The 22,372-nt window shown below is 40.3% G+C and overlaps 1 protein-coding gene and 1 long non-coding RNA gene across 7 annotated transcripts in view; both read right to left on the bottom strand.

The window, feature by feature from the left end:
* LOC109322687 overlaps positions 1-21,485 on the bottom strand; it is a 25,177-nt gene extending 3,692 nt beyond the window's left edge. Inside the window, exons 1-2 of the long non-coding RNA XR_002104461.1 lie at positions 21,357-21,485; positions 8,071-8,078 (exon numbers count right to left, since the gene is read on the bottom strand). This is a non-coding gene — a long non-coding RNA (uncharacterized LOC109322687). The remainder of the gene's footprint in view (positions 1-8,070; positions 8,079-21,356) is intronic.
* The window catches only part of PARD3B (par-3 family cell polarity regulator beta), a 761,176-nt gene that overhangs the window by 232,331 nt on the left and 506,473 nt on the right, over positions 1-22,372 (bottom strand). The window lies entirely within an intron of this gene.

Below are 22,372 nucleotides of genomic sequence, written 5' to 3'. Positions count from 1 at the left end.
ATGTTGGTTTCTGGTCATTTTTATGAAGCCTGTATTCACATACAAACCAATGTATTTGTGTTCAAACAAGAGGATTCTTTTTTTTTAATATATTGCCTTGGAATCAAAACCAGGACCACAATCAATGCCCTATGGCATATGTGGTCAATTAAACATTATAAATGAACAGTAAGCAAATAATGAAGGTGTAAGTGAATCATTTGTGTAAAGCCCAGAGGCTCCAAATTGTTTGTTCAAAACAATTCCATGAATGTTTATGAACATGGTATATATTAGTAGAAATCAGGACTAGTTCATGAAAAGAAATAGGACTAATTTAAATGAACAGTCCAACCAGCTTTATCTGCAATAATTCAAAGTCTACATTCTAAATTTAGTTATGATATGCAGGTTTTTATTTCTCCTTTCCATGATTGCTTGAATAATTACTTCCTAGACTAATATCCAAACTGCTGATGGTCATCCCTCTTTTATCTTGGTGATCTTTTTTCTAAGAAGCAAATATTACTTCTGAATAATAACTGCTGCTACACCTCCAGCTGCCTGTGACTGACCAAAATCACTTCACTGGTACCAGGAAGGCATCTCTGTGCAACTATTCTTAATTACGAGATTGTGTCAAATGTACCTCCTTTGTCTGACCATTTCATTCACTGACACCAATACAACTACTGGAAATTATTTCCTTAACACATAGATGATAAGTTTGCTTCCAGTTTCTTCCTTTGCAAGTGCCAGACATTTTTCTTCACATTCTGAAATATTCTTTTCTATACTTACCTGTCTGCCTATGTCTCTTATGGAATCAAAAGAGAATGAACCAGATCGAGGCAGGCTGTCAGCCCTACACAACGCTGGTAAACACGTAAGTGATGGAGACATTGTGAAAACAAGTCACTCAGAGAAGGTGGGTGAAAGAACAGAAAGAACAATCAGCCAGCACAGACAGTACTAATAGGAGGAAAAAACCCCAAACCCTAAAACACCCATAAATCCTGAAGGCTATATAATATTTATCATTAACTTTATGTTGCATAAAGTTATTAAACAAAATGAACGAAGATGACCTGAAGAAGAATGTGCTGCATTTAGAAGATCATCTAAGTCTATCCCAACTATGCAGCTGGTGCAATAAAAGGTATAACCCACACAAATCCTTGCCACTTGTATGTGTTTTATGAAGGAATTCTTCTCAACAACTGAAATAATCAGAACATGGGTAAGGCAGAGAACTGAATTAGTTGGATTATTTTGCTATTTATATTCTAGAAGATAAAATGGTGTGACCATTTTTTAACAAAAAAATGAACGGAAATAAGTTTTGCTGGAATGGAATAATTACTGTATTTACTCAAATAAGAGATGACCCTAATTATAAGACAACCCCCCCAATAATTAGATTCTATATATAGAAAATTTATAAACGTGACATAATTTTCAAGGTACAGAATCTAATTATTGGAAGTTTGTCTTGAATGTGTTCCCTTCCCACTGCTACAGCAGAGAAAATATATCTGGGGGGGTCAGTTAGCCCCTTTGCCCTCTGACCCCAAAATCCTTCCTTCAGCAACCCCTACCCCTCTTTCTCACTGTCAGACCCTGGTCTCCCAGAGCACATGGAAATGAGGAACAAATTTGAAAAAAAAGGCCTTGAGATAAACACAGCTGTACTAATACGCACATAATACCCATAGATTTAGTTCACTCAGAATTGATGCATTTTACCTTTTTTGAAACTGCTATAAGTTTAAGCACAGGTACTCCATCAACACACTTTTAATTAGGACTTCGGCAAGAACTTATATATAGTATAAACTGGGTGTGTCTGCACATGCACATTTACTGCATAGTAACTGGAATTACCGTGCAGTACGGGCATGCCTCTACACATGCACACCCAAACTGTGCAGTATATATGGTGACTTATGCCAACTTGAGTGTAAATTTGATACCTGCTTCATGCAGGTATCAAATTTATGCCCGATTAGTTATTGCACAGTAATGCATGTGTAGACACTTAACTGAGCAGTGACAGTGTGTGTGGACTGACTTGGAACTAACCGATTTTAGTCCCAAGTCAGACTACACACAGCATTAATGAACTTTAATGCCTGCACGTGTAGATGCCAGCCTATTCCCACTTACTGCACAGTAAATTTAAGCCAGCATAAATGCACGTATAGACATGCCCACAATGCATGACATTAGTGCAAAGCCAAAAGGCCCATGATATATAGTTCACTGGGCTAGGCACCAGCAGAGTCAACAGCCTTTCAAGCGATGACGACTCCACAGTTCAGCACTATTCAGTCTATGCATGTATGCCAGATATCCACCCACAAAGGAATCATGTGCTATTTAGCCCCTACTCATAACTGGAACTGGGTATTCCTGTCATGAATTCTGATATCCTCCAAAAACTAATATGCATGAGGCACAGGACAACCTGGTCTGGATTAATCTCATGGAGGGCAGGACCACACTAATCATATGCAAGAGGCTTAAAGAGGGGCCGACAGAGGGATTCTGGGTGAACTGTTTGATGTTTGCCAGACATTTAAAGCTAGTGAAGAAACAGGAATAATTGGAAATAGGAAAGGCACAGCTTGACTGTGGGAGTGAAGAGGAAGTTGAAACGTATGCAATGTAGTGGCTTACTAAGGTTTTTAAAAGAGTAGGAGCTGAGGGGGACTCTCTGCTCAATGGGTAGTACCATGTATCTTATTTAGATGGGTTGCACTAACCTATCCTTGCATGTTTGCCCAATACTTACCTGGTAGGGAAAATACCAGGACAACCAAGGTGGGTTTCCTACTGGCTGGGGCAAACCATGAACATGGCAAGGGGTAGTACCCTGATCGAGGTAATTCATAGTTAGCCTCCCACTTTCACTTCCAGTGGGAAAAGCTCAGCTATATGCTGGCTTTATGGAAATGGGAGACTTCCCTAGCTTGCTCTGGCGGCCATACGGCTGAGGACAAGTGAAACTTGGGGGCATCCGAACCCCAGGCCTCTAGGCTTGTCGGACATCCTACATGCAGGCCCAAAGGATTTGGAAGTATCTGAAGCCCCAGGTCAGGGTGGAGAATGCTTGCAAGCAGTAGTTTGCCACATATGTTTCTTGAATGACTCACACGGATTTGGAATTGATTTGGCTGATATGACTTGGGACTTTCCTAAAGGGGAAAAAAAAAGTTTGCCCAATATGGGCCATGTGTTTATAGTCATGCTCAGTGCTTGCTGCATTTAATCAATGTCACAGTTGGTTTCCATTACTGAGCACATGCTGCTTTTAGCAGCAGTTTAAAAATAGACAATGTATTTATTGAGGTTTCCTTGTATGCAAATATAAAATGAGGGGCTTTTCCCCTCATGCTGATTGGGAGGAGAAGACCTTGTCCTGTGTTTGAGTAAATGCAATACTATAAATTCCATATTGCATTAGACCAGGCGTGGGCAATTATTTGGGCTGAAGGGCTACTTAAGGAGTTTTGGTAAGCTGTTGTGAGCTGGGGGGAGTAAGGCTTACTGGATATACAGCTTTGATTCTTTTGCTTACATTGCTCTTTTCCTGAAAAGGACTAGGGAACTAGAACAGGATGAATTGTGCATGACTTTTGATACTTGGGTATGTCTTGATACTAAACTGATCATTTGTTTGGTTTACTGATTATGTCCACTTATTTCCTTATCGGGGTGTCAAATCGGGGTATCAAACTTATCAGAGCCTGCAGGCAGAATGAATGGCATGGGCCTGGTTTGTGCACCCCCATCCCATCCCCACATATTTTATACAGCATATAACCTAGACAAGGCCCCACATGGCATGTGTGCCCTGGACTGGTGTTGTGCACCATATGTAGCATGCAGGGCCAGAGGGGGTCTGCTTGCTGCATGTGGCACATAGGCCAATCCAGGGTGCATCTGCATGTGGCCTGTGGGTCCAGTCCAAGAACCACAGGCAGCACTGTGGTTTGGATGACAGGGCTCTGCAAGTGAGATTCAGCCCAAAGGCCATACCTTTGACACCCCTGGTAGAAATCAATATATATCTGCTTTTCACTTGCCTGGCAAAAGGAAAGGAAACAGAGTTCCAGAGGCACCATTGCTGTTGGTTAGGAACAGGAAAGCAGAATTAAAATTGGACAGGATCTCAAAGTTTTATTTGAAGGAGCATAAAATAGTGCCTTCAGCCCCCACAAATGATACAGAAGTATTCAAACTGCAATAAAACAGTTCAGTAAGAATCAAAAGACTTGGTCAATTAAGCTAGGTACAAACATACAAAAAGCCTGAGGAAAAATCAATCTCAGTTGCATGGTTTTCTGGAAGAAGCATAGTTTAGATTGGTAGCAAATAGAAAACACATTTGCCCTTTGGTGGGAAGGCAGGGGAAGGGGGAAGGGTATGTGCAAATCCTAGACCAGGTTCCTCCATTTTTAGACCAGTCTATGTGTATTAAACTTCTGTTATGGGTATAGACTTATATTGGTAAAAGTGTAATGTCTATACGTGGTCCTCAGGGGGAGTTTTCTAAAAGAAAAAAAGGAGAGACTGGCAGCCAGTATGAACTAGTAACCTTACTTTCCCTCAAACCTCTGAAAATCTCTCCCTAAATAAGCTAAGAAATAAGGAAAAAAATTGTAGGTGTATCGCCTAAGGTCAAAAGAGAGTCATCATTTCCCACCTTGGTGTGCAAGGCATCACAGAAAACAGCCCAGACACAGCCCAGAGCATAAATGTTGTATCATGTAATGATTCAACTGATTCATGTTCAACTTTTTTGTGAACAAATTTTTAATAGGATTTCATTTATTTCTGGTAGGCTTCACAATGCAAACAGCTGCACACCACTCCTTCTTTGTGTTTCGCCATCTCGTTTTTATACTCACATATTTCTTCAGCCTCCAGTAGTGCCAATGTAGTGAATGATTTGGGAAGGAGAGGTTTCAAAATCATTACCCTGTTTAGTCTGTGCTTTTTAAGAGTATTTCTGTAGAGTGACCTTAAATGGTGCTTGGCCCTTTTACCACTACGTCATTTAGTAGGCATTTAATAAGCATGGAGGAGATTATGAAAGGCTTGATGAAAGCAGAGGGAAAGCGCTAAATCTTCTGCACTCACAAATTAGATATAACATGTATCTTTTAGTCCGTTTCATACCGCAAAACAAGCATTCTAAATTAGAAGCAGAAATAGCAAGCACTGAATAACCTGACACATGACAGAAAAATCTAAGAAACAAAATCAAAGCATAGGGAAATTTAACAAGTTCTCTGATTAAAAGAGCTAGTTATAGACTTCAGATTTACTGATATTTCAATCTATTTTACTATATATAATGATTTCAATTTAGCTTATACTGGTATGATTTGCAATTTCAGCTATGAATAATGGTGGCTCCCAATTTGAAAGGCCAGGAAAGGATACTGTTCTTAAGGCAACTGAAGAGGAAATGCCTGGAAAAATACTGTCATTAGGAAACAGAAACACAGGACTATGTCATCTTAGAAATGTATCCTGGGGTAGCCATTTTATATTGTCTAAAGAAACTGAAGCAAAAGAGACTGAAATTTAGAGACAATGCATTAATATTTCGAAAAGAAGAAATGTCTATTACTAACATGAGTTTTGCTATGTATTTCTACAAAATGAGTTTCACACAGTAACAGAATTAAGACTAAGAATTTTAGTTTGAAGTTTAGTTTGAAGTTTAGTTTGAAGTTTAGTTTCAAATAAAAGCACATGGATAAAATGATGTCTGCAGCTATTAACTTTATGGTCCAAATTTAGATGAAATACAGTTAAGCCGATATCTTCACCAAAGTTGATGTTCCCTCTTAGAATAATTAACTTCTTTTACCTGATTGCACAAGGCTCATCATACTGAATTTCAGCCTAAAATTCTGTGTCAGTAGATATCAAAATAGACATTTTTAGTTAAATGGAAACTGTTTACAGAGTTAAATAAAGACAAGTCCTTTATTAAAGGCCATAGTGGAATTGCTGTTCTCAATTCAACGTGTAGAACCAAAACCTGGAATCCAAACAGTTCTTGTTTTAGGGACTTAAAATCCAAATACTCCTAATTTTCAGAGTGATTTGGGAAAGGAGAAAAGTGCTTCCCCATCCTGCCCGAGGGCCTGGTGCTTCCCTCCATGGCTGTGGGGGGTGCTGGTGCTTCCCTCTAGTCCTGCAGCCTGGGACTGCTTGGGCTGGGTACTGCCTGGGGTGCGCCGCTGCTGCCGCTACCACGGAGGGAAGCACCAGCCCCCCTGCAGCTCAGAGACTGGTTGGCCTGCCAGCAGCTCTCCCTTCCCCCTGCCTCAGCCCACTGGAGAGGCAGGTAAGGATCGGGCTCGACTCTTGTGTACACGCCATGGGTGTTTACTTTGGTTTAATTCTTCTTAAACTGAAGCAGCATTTTTAAAATCTACCACTTCAATTTAGGGAGAATTAAACCAAAGTAAACCCCTGTGGCATGCAGAAGCAGCCAATGGCACTACATTCCAACAGAAAGTTCTCACAGGAATTTGAGTCTCTACCCCAAGTAGGCAAGTGTTTTTTATCCATTTGTTGCAAACTGAGGTGTCTGTCTGTTGTGTGATTCTGAGTATAAATTAAACTCTGACATTCAAAACAGAAGCCTTCTCTTCATAGTTACTTATGTATAGGAAAGGGATTCTAGCTGTAGCTGTTATAATCAGCTAGTAGAGAATAGATAAGGGAATAGCAAAAGGGACTGGAAAAGTTCTAGTTTTTAGAAAATGTGATTCTTTACCGAGTTCAGACATTTTGCAAATTGATCAGTCTCAAATCAAAGAGTAGTAAAAATTCCAGTGCCTTGTGATTACTTCAGTCCACCCACCACCCTACCTTAGATAAGGTCACAGGTCTCATCCACATGTAAAAAAAAACTGGAAATGTGACTCTAGCTCAGATGAATCAATCTAGATTACAAAGACATTCACATTCTAAAACAAGATTTTGTTTCTGAAACCAAGCTTCCAAAATCAGTACTTGCTAATACCCATGAAACGCCAATCATCTAAATATGTAAGAACATAGGACTCTCTCTACAACGTTAAATTTGATTCATGAGAGAAAGTAGGTCATTTCTACTGCACGGGAGAAAGGAAGTTATATACACTTGAATTAAATCCATGCTAAAATCTCTTTGGGTTCACTGATACTTGGGCATATATTTAAATAGTTTGCTCCACCTTGGTGTGTGTGTGGCTGGACAAATGGAACCGTCTCCTGACAGGGAGCTTTGAAGCAAAAGCATGGGAGTAGCAACCTTGGCGCAACTGTGCACACATGCACATTTGTTCTAGGAAGAAATTACTCTATACTAGAATGGCAGTACAATTTCTTCAGTTAGGACAGAAATATCACAGTTTAAGCAGCTCTACCATATATTCCTATCTTTTTTTTTCCAGCATGCAGCTGGGTCTTCCTTGGGATATAAAGCTCAAATGTCAATGGCTTTAATTTTAGGGCTAGGGACAGACATTCAGAAAGCTGGAGTTTGAATTGATTCAATCTTCGCAGTTAGTCTAACCTGCATAGATTTAATCAGTTTGCAGCTGAACAGACATTCCCCTCTGGACTGAGGAAATACAGGCACATGCCTTACAGTCTCTCAGGCCAGGAGCCGGGGGGAGGGGGGGTGCTACAGCAGCCTTCAGCTGCTGGAAAGCTATGCTGTGGGGGGAATGGTCAGCCCTGGCAGTAGGTTCAAGTGAACTGGCCAGGGAGGGGGTTTAATTCCCCCCTCCCTGTCCTACCCACATGGACCCAGGCTGGGGCCCACAGGGCACTCCGCCCTCACTGCTGCTGTGGCAGAACTGGCAAGTGGCCAAACCCTGGGCGGCATGGCCCCTGAGGCAGAGGGGGCAGGGAGGGCTGTTATTCTCTCCTCTACCCTCAATCTCCCTGGGGGACCACAATGGGGTCTGCCCACCCCGACCACCACCACTGCTTGCTCTGTGCGTGGGGCAAGAGGCAGGATAAGCTCCTTCCTGCCCCCTCTGTCAGATAACCCACCTCTCTGCCCCCTTGCCCAACGGGCTTTTCTGGCGGGCCTCCGGCTATGCCCCCAACCCTGCCACTGGAGTGGCAAGGGGGCAAGGCCCTGATGGGGAAGCAGCCCCTGTCCTGGTGTCCAAGGAGCACAAGCCTCTTCCTTGGGGGGGGGGGCATGCCGTGGCTGCAGGTGGGCTGGGGAAAGCTTCCACACAAGAGTGGCAGTGGTGGTACTGGGGAGGGGTGGGGGTTTGGGAGGTGATGACCCCTCCAAGCCCCGGTGCCACTGCTTGCTGCAGTCCACTGCAGCACTGAGCCCCACTTATGCTCCCCCCACTGGGAAGAGCTTGTGCTTCTTGGATGCCAGGACAGGGTTTGCTGTCCCATCAGGAACCTGCCCCCTCACCGCTCCAGCTGCAGGGTTGGCAGTACGGCCAGAGGTTGACTGGCAGAGGTCCTTGGGTGAGGGGAGAGGCAGGAGGGGGCTTATCCTGCTGCTTGTTCCACTCATGGAGTGAGTGGCAGCAGCAGTCAAGGCAGGCAGACCCTGCTGTGGTCCCCTGCTCACAGTGGGGGTAGAGGGGAGAATAACCCCTGCTCTGCCCCCCTCTGCCTCAGGGGCCATGCTGCCTGGCATTTGGCCATGTCCCAGCCCTACCACTGCAACAGCAAGGAAGGAGTGCCAGGTGGACCCTGGCCTGGGTCTCTGCAGGTGGGACAGGGAGGCAGGAATTAAATCTCCTCCCTGGCTAATTCACTCTGAACTACTCCTGGGGCTGGCCACATCCCCGCCGCTACAGCAGCCAGTGGAGACATGCAGTTACACCCTAGTGGGACAGAAGAGTGGGGTGGAAATAAACCTCTTCCCAGGGCCAGTGTCTGGCTATGCCCCCACCCCTGCCTGTCCCTACTCCAACTAGGGAGCAGAGGGGCAGGGCCAGCTCCGCTCCACCGCAGAGAGCATGCCAGGATGCTGGGGGACTCTGGGTTAACTTAAACCAGGAGGAGGTCTGGGACAGACATTGCATAAACCAATTTGAGCTCAAACAGTTAAGTCTGATACTACATTCAACCAGGTTTATCTCAAACTGGCTTTGGCCATTTTCAAACTGGTTTAGATGCACTGAGCTTATGTTCTGTTATAGGTTTAAACCAGTTTCTGATCACTTAGACCAGTTTATGTGTAATGTCTGTCCCTAGCCTATGAGAAAATCCTGTTATCGGATTTTTTTTGCCCAAGCATACTTGATCTAAGTATCTACTTTAAATTAAAAGCAGCAAATTAAAAAATACTATGGATTTCTTGCTGTCCATTTTTTAATCTAAATTGATGCAGTTTCTTGAATTGAGTTCAAAACCCATCTTCAAGTCAGTCATTTTACCTTACAATTAATTAACTTCAAAAGTGCCAAGCCAATTCTGCATACCAAGTTTTGGTTTTACTTCTTACAAGTACACACACATGGGGTGGTGGGTGCATCTACGTATTTCATTAATATGCAACAATAAAATCCGGCACTTATTGCCCCAGGGTTTTTTGCTGCTGGGAAGCTCTCAGGCAAGGTGTTCATACATGCACCTGGACTGCAGCACACTGAAGCAGGTTAGAACAGCCCCAGCTGGCAGGGAGTGTGGGGCTGTCAGCCTGCCAGCCCAGGGCTGCTCCAGCTGGGTTTAATGTGCTGTGGAGGGGCTGGCTGCGGCACCAGGGTGCTTCAGGGCAGGGTTAGTGGGCAGGCAACCCCCCAACACAGAAGCGCCCTCATGCCTCAGCCAGCTGGCTCAGTGTCTACATGTATGCTGCTGCACACGAAAAAACTCTGCAGCAGGGTAGTACTTGCATTTACGAGTACTACCCTACTGCAGCATGTCTTAGCTTCCTGCACCCTAATGGGGTGGATGTGTAGACACTGAGATGTTTCCTGAGGAGTGAATTAGTCAGCTCTGGTCTAAACATCTCTTGTATATGTGCCCTGTGGATTACATACTGCTCCTAGCACCCTTCTGGGGGTTAATCAAGGGTATTATAACAGCATTATCGTTATCGTTATAACAGATCATTATCGTTAAAGAAAAGACAAGCTTAGGGAAAGTGAAGAAAAAGACATTTCAGTTTTACTAATTTAACCTGAAATTAAAATTCAGGGAATAAAAGAAACCTCTCTTCTTTTTTTCTACTGTGGAAATGTTCAAAGTAGCAGGAAACCAAAATAAACTAGGAAAAATCCTCTCTTATAAGGTGATTTCTCTTGTACACCTGCCTTCTCTCTGATCAGTGAATACTGCACACTTGAGATGTTTATGAGTTCACTTTATTGCGGCTCCCCTTCCCCCTCCCTACAACTGCCCAACAGCCACTCTAATTTAAGAAGCTCTAAATATTGTTGCCATGGGTGACACATGAACATGGAGCAAGGCAAAGCTCTGCTAATAAAAAGGCTTTCACAGCATTTCAGCCCTTGCTCGTAAGTAAAGTTAAAATTTATGGCTTTTAAAATACTGGATCTGCGAGAGGTCAGGTGAAATGTCTGCTAGTAATAAAAGGAATCAATATGCCACAGCATCTGAAGCAGCCAACAAACTAAATAAACACTTCATCCAAATCCACTTGGCCCTGAATTAAAAGAACATAAAATACTGTATTTATTTTGTTTGCCTTCCATCAGTCTGTGGTTTGCATGGTTCGGTCCCTTCAAATTCTACGCAGGGCAAGCAACAAACATGTGTTGGCCAAGTGGCAATTAAACTGTATGTCAAGTCTCTGAGTAATTAACTGGGCATTAACCTTATCAGAATACCACTTGTAGATTAGCAAGACTACAAACAAATAAGCACATCATAGCCTGAGAAGATTCTCCAGTACATATTTATAAAAGATCCTGAGGACTTGGGGATTTTCAGCCTCAAAACACATAGAATAAGCAATAATAAATGCCCTTTAATTTGCAAACTCTAAAATAGGAAGTCACCTATTGCAGGAAGTTATGTCTTAGTAGTAGATGAACCAAAGTCAAGTTTTGTCTTTATTGCACCTTAAAACAAAACAGAAAAGAATTGCTCTCACCACGATACATCTTAATATATTCAGCTAAATTTTTGGTGGATTTTCAAAAGTACATATGCAAACTAGACGGTCCTCTATTCAGAGGTTTAACTGGGTGCTTGAGCACCCTGGTGAGCACTGGTACACAGGCTCTGCCAGTGTCTGTGTTGCCAGTGGCAGGGTGGCAGCCAAGCTGTCAACACAGCTGATGCTATTTTTGCCCCTCCCAATCACACGGGTCAATCCCCAAGGTTGGGGCTCCAGTCACCCTGCTCTATTACCCTCCTGCCTGTATTTATCTATACATATTTATGAAGCAGTAAGTCCAATTGTTAACCTTCAGTTTAGGAAGGTATCACACATACTGCTCAAACCTGCTGGTAAGTTCCCTGTATAAAAGATATAACTAAATTTGAGGCCTATATATGCAACCTGCTGCACAAAAATGTGCACGTATTTGAAAATTAATTTTTACAGCATTAAAAAATCTGGCTTGGAAAACAGTTTGAAAAGGAAGTAGAAAAATTCAGTTCTCATAATAGAAAATATAGAATTTTATCAAGTCTGTTAACAGTTTTTCTGGTTAGTATCTGGCACAAACATTTCACCAAAAGCCTGATAAATCTGAGGAAGGACTGATTTTCAACATACGATCCTAGTGAAAATCAGCACCCAAAAATTTCTGTGTGTCTATGTGTTTAGAAATAAACAGAAAAGGTTTTTTTGTTTTTATAAACTGTAGCTTTTTTAGCCGGTAGAGTTATAGCTAAATTTATACGGGGCTTGCTTTATTGAAATTATCCTCTGGACTGAAACTCTGCATGCTTGGTCTCAAGGTGGAAGGAAGGGAGGAGGGCTGGAAAATGATAAGAAAACAAGCAAATTAACCTCTGCTTTCAGCTAGAGTTGAAATACCGGTGAGTGTGAAAGGTATATATTCCCAGCATGTATCAGTAATTTAACGATAACTGAAAAAAAAAAGTCTTCCAAATTTTGCACGTAAACAGCTTGAGAACTAGATTCCCTTCTTTGCGTTATTTTTTTTGGAGGGGGGAAGGGGAAGGAAAGTTTAATTTCCATGTCTAGCTGATTTCCTCCAACTTTATTAGGCTCTATGTAAATTTTGCAGAAAAACTTACACTTGCAGTAAAAGAACAGAAATGCACATGCATTCTAAACAGGCATTTGAATATGCAGCAATATTTTACATTTATTTTTAGTGATTCTTAGATTAGCAATTAACAAGCCATTACCCATCTATGCACCACTTAGTGGATATGCAGGGGGATAGGCAAATCTCATCAATCTACTCCTTTGGTAAGATGCAAGTGGTAAACTGCAAGGTAAAAAGGGCTGGGAGTAGAGATGCTGAGTAAATTAAGATGACAGATTTTAGGACAGAGAATACTCAGGTAATGTATGTCTTAAAATCTGTTATGACTTTATCCAGGAAAATGATTTAATCTAAAAATGTATCCAATTCATGAAGAAACTAAGAAGAAATTCTCTTTCTAAGCAACTGCAGAAGAGGGCTTTACAAATTATGCAAAGCCATGGACTCTTACGATGACATTTGGCAGTCTGTTTGGGATTAGCTGACACTATCCACATGTAGTTTACAGTTCCACCATTCTTTAAAGATAACATAAGTATGCTTACATTGGTTAAATTTGAGGGTTAATCTATATGATGTATTACATATTACAGCTATATGATGTATTGCTCTGTGTTTTACATCTGCCTGTGTACTTGGTATTATTCCTCCTGCAAGGGGTTTATAGCTCCCTCATGGGATATATGTGTCACAATGTGCTCTTTTAATAAAAAGGTTATTTTAAAAATGAAATTGGCAAGAGAGGGAATAAGAGATCAAACAGAGCTTGTTTCTCAAATTTGTATTTCTAGAACCACTACCCCACATTCTTATAAAATGTTCATCTAATCTTCATTACCTTATTGAGACTCTAAATCTTTCTGAATGTCTTCCTGTTAGTCTTCGCTTTCTTTAGTAGCCCTGCAGCCATTTCTCATTGCTTTTAGACAGATTTTTAAGTAGGCCTTCTAAAATGTTAAAATAACCTTTATAACCCTACTAACTACTTGGCTGTGTTTTTTAAACTGTTTACAAATATATGCACAGTTTTGTACTGCTAAGACTTGTTTTAATTGCAAATTACAAACATGCAAGTAGGGTTGTTGCTCCAAAGCACTAAATATCCATTTTTCATAGTTCATAACTATGTATGCAGTTAAATATAGTGGGCAAGTCTAATCCTTTATGCAAATGTTGATGTTGCCACTGATTTTCTACTGCACTTGTACAAAATTTAGTCCTCTGCGTATAAAAGCCAGTACTTTATTTCTGGTAGCTGGAGAGTGCATACCTTTCCTAGCATTAACATCAGACCAGACTACAGTCTATGTAGGATCAAAGGAATAGTGATCTCAGAATGCAAGGCGGATCATAGCTGGAGAGGACAGTTCAGTCTCTGAAAACCAGTTCAAGTCCTGGGGCCAAAATCCTCAGCTAGTGTAAATCAACAGGCACCCACTGGCTGCAATGAAGCTATGACAGGTTACACTAGTTAAAGATCTCACTCTTGATCTCTCCGTTAGCATTCTGAACACAGGCAACATCAACTTTTGGTGTAACTTTTTATAATATTAGGAGTCAGACTAGGAGCATTAACTTATGGTGTGTAAATTACAGCACAAGAGTCAGATGTTAACATTAGCCTGGGGAGGTTTCAGACTAGTGATTTGTGTGTGAAAAGCTCTTTATTACTTTAGTAATCCACTGAACCTTCTATAGTAGCACCCAAGACAAAAGATTTTCAGTCAAACTCTGGTAATCCTTGTAACTGTAAGTAAGAACCTGAATCTAAGCTTTTCTTTTGCGCTTCTTTCCAATACAAAAAATCTTTCCACTATCCTGAAAGTCCTGCCTGGTTCATTCAAGAAATCCATAGCAGGAAGAAATGTCAGTATTAAGAGTGAAAGCTAAATGAAGCTGCACATTTTCAGGGTAGGTCTATATGGCTTCCTTGGCACTCTTGGGGCTGAGTGTAGGAGTCCCACCAGCTGGCCTCACTTCTATGCACCAGAAATGAGGTGATTAAGATAGTTTGGGGGTGCTGCCAATATCCCTTTGTCCACGATGAAAGCCAGACTTTGAGAATGCCATAGGGCGTCATCTTCTGGAGCATCTTCACCATCTCTTTTCCAGGTTTAGCACATGGAGTTGGAGCTCATCATCAGCATTCTCGAGAGTGCTAAGACTCTTAGATCCTTCTTTGTTAGTGATGCCATCTAGCCAGATGTCACCCATTTTGTATTTGTGTTTTTGATTATTCTTCCTATGGTGTAGCATCTTGTATCTATTAGCACTGAACTTCAGCCTACTTGCTCCTTTCCAACATTCCAGTCTGTCAAGATCCCTCTGAATTGTTCGCCTGTCCTCTGCTGTGTTCACAATCCTTCTCAGTTTAGTGTCATCTGCAAATTTCCTCAAGCTCTCTATTCTAGCATCCAAATTATTAATAAATACATTGAACAGCACCAGGCCTAGGGCAGACCCTCATGAGACCCCACTCAAAACCTCATGCCATTTTGACATGGATGCTTTTATAATTTGCTTGCCGCTGTTGAGCCAGTCATCTATCCACCTTATAGTAGTCTTATCCACCTTGTACTAGTTTTGTCCAACCCACTTTTTTCCAATTTGTTTATAAGAAGGTCATGCAGAACTGTCAAAAGCCATGCTGAAGTCCAGATAATATATTTACTGTATACCCTTCATCCACCCATCTAATTCTTTTGTTAAAGAAGCAAATCAAGTTTGTTTGGCATGATTTGTCCTTAATAAATCCACACTGGCTGCTCATGATCAACCTTTCCTTCTTCAAATGAACTTATGATATGCTCCAGTAAAAGTATGTCCCCCTTTTCATTTTCTTTCTTTCTCTTTTTCTTTGAAATAATGCGTTTTTTGCTCCTCTGCTGTTTAGATGTTTCTTCTGGGCCAATCAGACAGGCAGCACCCCTCTTCTCTGTGCAAATGCCTGTTTGTAGTCTCTTCCATTTCAGATTTGCTGTTCCCAGTAGCCACCATTTCACAGAGCCTGAGGAACAGTGTAGATGAGATCTCTTGTGAGAGCACAGAATAAAGCCACATCTCATTAGGAGAATGAGGCTGCATCTACGTGAGATGCTACTGAGCAGTTTTTACCATGCATTTATTAAGTACTTGTATAAACAAGTACTATATGACTGTGCAGTAGTGCTGATGAACACCTTTTCTGTGATGCTACAGTGCATTACCCTAATACTACTGTGCAGTAGCATCGCATCATGATTTTTGCCACATGATACTACTATGCAGTAGTATCAGGCCACTGTACAGTCGGTGTCTTATGTAGATGCACCCTGAGGTAATTATATTAAAGTTTAAAATAGGAAATGAAATCTAACCATTACTGAAGTTGAATAAGTGCCATGAAATTCAAAGTTAAAAGACCCCAGCCCCCATCCCTCTGTCCCACCAAAAAAACCCAAAACGCCCAACAACCCTGGATCAAAAGTGGTAAATTATTTCTTTAATCTCTGTACCAGTTACATATTGTTAGTAAGTATGAAATTCTCAGATTTAAGTGTGATTTTCTCTTTCAAGCTCGTTAGTTACTCTAATGAATGCTTTCCTTTTCAGTAACTTTTTTTGTATTTTGTATTCATATTAATTTACGCTTGTGTTATAGAGTACTATTCTGTTGCAGTTGGCATGATTCTCCACTTATATCAGAGTATTATTCTTAGTTGACTTCAAGATGTAACAGCTGCCCAGCTATCTAATAAATACACACATGTATGTGCACAGGTGTAAAGACAAACACCACCAAAAGAATGCTTTCACTTATTGCTAAAATATGCTGCTCCTCACATGCAATGATATCATCCTAAACAGAGAATGAAACAAACATTAGATATATTTATTTGTGTTACTAGCTCTCCAACAGATTAAGACTAAATAATGACAATATCACTAACATACCTCAGATTATAGCTTCTCCTCCTATTAAAGTGAATATCACTCTCATAACCATTAAGAACAATGCACATTCGCATTTTGAACAATTGTAAAGATATTAAACAGCTCTGCTAGCTTCTTTCCCAATGTCAGAACATCTTATTGTAGCTTTTGTTACTGTGACTACTGCTATAGTTTAAATTACATGTTAAGTTGACCAAATGTGGAAGAAAATAGCTTTCTCTAGTGTTCAATGATCAATTTAAACCTTGTAATTTATAACATTATATCAACTCCTCTTTTATGCCACTGTTTCTTCTGTAGGTATTTTATGACTGAATACTTGATTTTGTATTTTATTACCTGCCCAATGTTCTATTTTTCATGAACTACTTTTGGACTTTTTTCACCTTCTCTCTCTCACTTTCTCAGAAAATAAAACATTTTATTTGCATTAGGAGAAGGAGGGAATTTTTGCTAATCATTTAAACTTAGTATACTTAATTTCTTTGGGAAAGGGATGCCCAACAACCTGCATTTTGTTTAGGAATTGACTCATGATGTTTAACATAATTCTCAAAAGTTTATGCAGCTCAAAAGTCATTGCTTGGTTATACAGTCTAGGTACACACACTGAAATTCTCTATGAGAATCCTCCCAGTTTTGTTCTAGCTGTAGAAAAACTTACCCAGGACCACATGTAGATATTTGAATGCTGAGGCCCTGAAGAGTGGAAAGCTTGCAGTGTTGCAGCTGTGCAGCAGGGGGTGGAGGGGGGGTTCTGCGTACACATCTCAGTATGTTCTTCAGGCTTCCTTAGTCTGCCTGGCAACACTGAAGTACATAGGGCAACCCTGATTAGCTAACCCAGACCGCCCATGGTTAGTCTGTGTTGTCACCATGTACAAACATTTGCTCTCCTGGAAGTGATTTAACCTTGGTTGATCCCAGGTTATTTTCTTCCTGGAGAGGCCATTTTTACTCTGAGAGAAAAAGCCTGGCCAACTGGTTTCTTCTGGGAGAGCAGCAACTCTCCTAGGAGAAACTGAATGTCCATAGGAGGCTACAGTGTTCCTTTTCCTTCTGTTTAGCAAGACTGTCAATACCCATAAGTATATATACTAAGCAGTTTATTTCAGACTAGGAAAATATACCCCTTTAGTCAAATGATGCACTGGCAAAAGTTTGGAGGTCCAGTGCACAATGTTATGTGGGTAGGCTTTATGTTTTTTTTCCTATGATGCCCAGAATTTCATTGCAGATTAAATCCCAGAGGATTGGGTTGAGTAACTTAAGTCTTCTAAAGGGACTCCCCCTTAACCTTCTGCATTTACTGAATGCAGTTACAGACCATTTTAGACCTGATGTTTGACCATATTAGCGTAGAGCCACACCACACCACACCTAGGGTCATTTTCTTCACCTTGAGGAGCTCCTTGCTAGCTTGCAGAACCTCAAAACAATAGAAGACTCTTGAATCTATGAATGGATGTTGTTCTCACCAAGAAATTATTTCACAGAACTAGTATCTTTAATATGCTGGCTGGCTGAGATCCTCGGGCAGAGGGAGATCCATTCTAGTTTTGAGAGGTGAGGAGGAGTAAAAAAAGAGGACGATGAAAACTAAAGAAACATGAAACAATACTGCAAAAATTAAAACTGGACAATGTCAGTCACTGGTGCTTTGGAAAGAAGGTTTCCAGGCTGCTATTTCTAAGAGCACTTCATATTTCTCATTAAGTCATTTATTAGTATCTCTGTTAACATACTGCTTAGGACCAAGATTCTCTGGGATTCTTTTAAGGATGCCACTGGGTACCACACACTATTAGCTCTTTGGTGTGTACATGATTCACAAGATAAACCCAGATGTTTCAAATAGGACCCCCAGGGTATCAAAGAACATTGTGACCTGTTGTGTTATTTCTGAGTTCTTGGCAACAGAAGAATTACTCAATTTTTTTCTGTAGTCAAAAACTGAGTGAAAGCTAAGAACTGGCATCTTCCAAGGAGTGCCTTGGAAGGGTGATTGAGAACCATGGGCCTAGGAGCTCTATGTCCTGAATCCCACTTTTGTAAGCTCAATACAAACAAAGGATAAAACTATGCTCAGCGTTCCAATCTCCTTACAATGTAGGTGAATTTTCTTTGCTTTTTTTTTCTCAGACTGCCTCATTTCAAAGTATAGCTTCCCTTTTCAGTGACAAGATTGTAGGACCCTTGCCTTTGTAGTATAATAGTTTCCTTTGCTGATGCTTGTTTAGCACTGTAGGATAAATTTTCCTCTTGATGCACATGACTCCCCTAACATGCTCTGTCTCCTGCTCCACCTCACTTACATTTTGTACTGTAATGAGAACATAAGCAATTGTTTTGATGCAAAATTAATTTTCTCAGATTTATGCTCAGATTGAACCTGAATTGTTGAGATAAGTATAGCATTTCAGATAAATGTTGTGACTATCAACCTGTAATTGAGTCAATGTCAATTCCTCACAGAATCTTTTAGAGTAAGACACTAGTAGTTCATCTCTTCTGAACAATAATTCAATCAGCTAGGCTCCTAAAGAGTTGAGCACAATCTTCTGCTGTTGATATGAAAGGACTTTGAAAATTGATAATTCTGAGTCTGTCTTTATAAAATGGCCCTCCTTTCTATTAAAGGAAGAAAGAAAGAACGAACAAAATTTCTATGGATTTTAATAAAATATATAAAATTTCCTAAAACCTCTATAATTGTGATCAAAACTTAGAATCTATTTTAGCATTGAAACCCCTTGTTTTCAGTAATTCATATATTGCCATGGCATTAATGCATCCTTCAACTTGACTATATAACTCCTCAGTGTCAGCATTCTTACTTAGAAGGCTTGTTATATGAATATGAATGATGTTCATATTCACTGAAGCACAATGAAGGGATTGGTAAGATAGTTTGTCTGCAGTTTAATCTAAAGCAGCTAGTTTGATTAATAACTGGCATTGATGTTGCCATATAATGTATGGCTGGTGCGTTTCAATCACTAGATTTTCTTAATCTGGTTTAGTAATTAAACTGGTTATCTTGAAAACCGCAGGCAATTGATTTATATAAAGACGCAAAGAAATTCTATTTGAAGTTAGAAACAATTCCCTATCAAAGACAGTATGTACTTGTGGCCCATATTGCTAAAGCACATCTCAGAATTAGTGATTCTTGTATTATTTTCATTGTTTATTGATTCTATTTATTCATGTGCCTGCTTGTGGTTTCCATTTTCTAAAAAACATACAAAATGGGCATGCTTCCCTTGCTAATGTAAATTACAAAGTGGAGTCTCTTCATATACCGTAAGCATAACTCATCATTCAACTGGAAAGAGAATTGCTGGTTCTACTTCTTTGGCTATAAAGGATTTCTTATAAATGCTCAGGTTTCCATCTTTTGCTTTGAATTGCAAGAGGCTTGTTCTAACAAAAGACAGGGTATGAGAGAGAAAAAGTATGTAGGGTTTTTATTTCAAATCAGACAAATCATACAGGACAGCAAAACTGTCTTATAGCCCCATTTACTTCAACTATAACCAGTGATTCTCAACCAGGATGCCAAGCCACCCAAACATGCCCCAAGATATTTTCAAGTGTGCATGAGGTACCATGCAATGATAACCCTGTTAGCTGTGAAAACACAATTCACAAGATAAACCCAGGGATTTCAAATAGGAATTCACAGTGTTGTGGTCTCATCTGAGTTGTCTGCAACAGAAAACTTACTCCATTATTTTTCTGAAATCAAATAATGAATGAAAGTTAAGAGCTGACATTTTCCAAGGGGTGCCTTCATCTAAAAATATTGAGAACCACTGCCTATTGAAAAATAATGAAACAAATGGGACTGTTTTCAGGGTAACTATTGAACATGCACAAGTTGGATAGACTCAGCTACTTGACAATTTTATCATTCATTTTACTCATAAGGGGTATTGGCAGTTTCCTCTACCTTCAGTTGAATAAGGTAGAGACTTTGAGAAATAATAGCCCTATTCTGAAATTAGGAAAGCTTGTTAATTTGTTGCAAATGAACTACCTTATAATTTATTTGTTCTGCTTTGGCTTTGGGCTGTTAACTATGTATTTAAAGTTTGTTATCATTGATTAAAATAATTTGAGACACCTATATTTTCCCTGTTGCACAAGTGTTTTGAAATGAGAGTTTAAAACACAATAGTATTTTCACATGGTTATTTTAACTATGCTGCTAGGTGGTTAGTGATTCTGGGTGCTTCAGCTTTTTGAGTGCTCAATTTTAAATACCTTAAAGGCTTCAGATCTTTGGAAAATACTAAAAACCTACCCACAGAAATTCATGTTCTGTAAGGTATCCAAAATCACTAATCACTCTTGAAAATTTTGGGACCTGATTTTTTTGCCACCTGTTTTATTTCAACTTGCTGAGGTACTGTGCCACCTACTTCTCTGTGCTCTTCAAAATATGAAACATTTAAACCTGTGTGCACATATACAATGACTAAAGTGTTAACACTCTTTTTAAAATATTCTGTAATACTGCATCTATCATACAAAAACATTGTGCATAATTCACTTGCATTTTTTATCATTTTCTAAATAGGCTCATGAAAGTTTAATCAAAGCAGTTAAAGAAAATAGGTCATATATTAGAGTTATTTACAAAAGCTCCATTAAAAGAACTTTATTAGGGTTGCAAAAATCAAGCACTGAAATTTTAGGCAATGCCATAATATTTTTTCCTATACAACCTTACTTTGACCCCTTCTGTATATATATTAAGATGGTTTTTAATTACATAGTCGCATACAGATTTTTCTACAGGACCCCACTCTCATTCACTCCACAGGAAGTATAATGTTCACTTAGACCCCTGGCATTTGTTACATTTATTGTACAATTGTGTTAACTGCATTGTAAATTGTAACATGTTGCATGTTCAATCAACTTATTATGTGATAAAAAGGGCAAACCAGCCACAAAGTAGTTCCAAATTTAATAATACTATGTCTAGTGAGAGTTCAAAGTGGTGATATGGGATATTCTTTGGAACATCTTTGTGGATAGGCTAACATTGGGCTGCCACCAAGCCCTTTTAAATTTTCCAGTGCATAAGGAGCAGCTTCTGAGCCAGGCTCTCAAGGTATCCTTTAAACCAGGGGCAGGCAAAAGATGGCCTGCGACCCAATGCAATACATCTTATCCAATGCACCAAATGCCCTGATAGAAAATACATAGGAGAGACCAAACAACAACTGCACACCAGAAATGAATGCACACTGAAAACCCATCAAAGACAAGAGTACCGAATTACCTGTGGGAGCACATTTGTCACAAGAAAACCACTCTCTCCAATCTCAGTTCTAGTTCTCAAAGGAAACTTACAAAACACTTCTCACCGATGAGCCTATGAACTCCACTTCATCAACCTCCTGCATACTAAAAATCATGAACTAAATACAGACATTGGATTTATGACACATTATAACCTGCCCCACATCTGACTCTACAGGTACCTCTCCACTATTCATCCCCCTTCCTCCCCCACCCAGCCTGTCTCTCACCCACTGACTCCTCAGTTTACCTCTTCACTGACTACTTGTCTTGTATGCATACCAGCCCAGCCTCTGGCTTCTTTCCTTTTCATTTCATCCAGGAAGAGCACACACCAACTGCTGAAACCTCAGCCTGACGAAGGGTTTTTAAACCTGAAAGCTTGCTTTAAAAAAAAAATGTTTTTCCAAGTATTTAAATTGGTCTAATAAAGGATATCTGACTCACCTGAAGAACCTCGTCTGTCTATATAGAGTCCATGAGTTTTTGTATTTAGGAGGTTGACGAAATGAAGTTCACAGGATTGTCCATGAAAAGTGGTCTGTAAATTCCCTTTGAGGGTCAGGCCTGAGAGTTTGGAGACAGAGTGGCTTTCTTCTGAGAAATGTGTCCCCACAGGCAGTTAGGTTTTCTTGTCTGTAATAGATTTCCAGTCTGCATTATTTCTGGTGTGCAGTTACTGCTTGGTGTCTCTATGTGTTTTCTATCAGGGCATTTGGTGCACTGGATGAGATATATTATGTTTCTAGAGGTGCAGCTGTAAGATCCAGGAGTGGTGATGGTTCTGTTGTGGGGTGTAGTAATTGTGGGGGTACTGGAGAGATGTTGGTAGGGTTTGCATTTCTTGTCATTTCATAGATTTCATAGACATCAGGGCTGGAAGGGACCTCGGGAGATCATCGAGTCCAGCCCCCTGCCCAAAGGGCAGAAAGTCAGCT

This window comes from Crocodylus porosus, unplaced genomic scaffold (genome assembly GCF_001723895.1).
Source record: "Crocodylus porosus isolate Cpor-Errol unplaced genomic scaffold, CroPor_comp1, whole genome shotgun sequence".
NCBI classification, from domain to species: domain Eukaryota; kingdom Metazoa; phylum Chordata; order Crocodylia; family Crocodylidae; genus Crocodylus; species Crocodylus porosus.
Note: the sequence above shows the minus strand (reverse complement) of the source record. Positions and strands in the feature narration are given on the sequence as shown.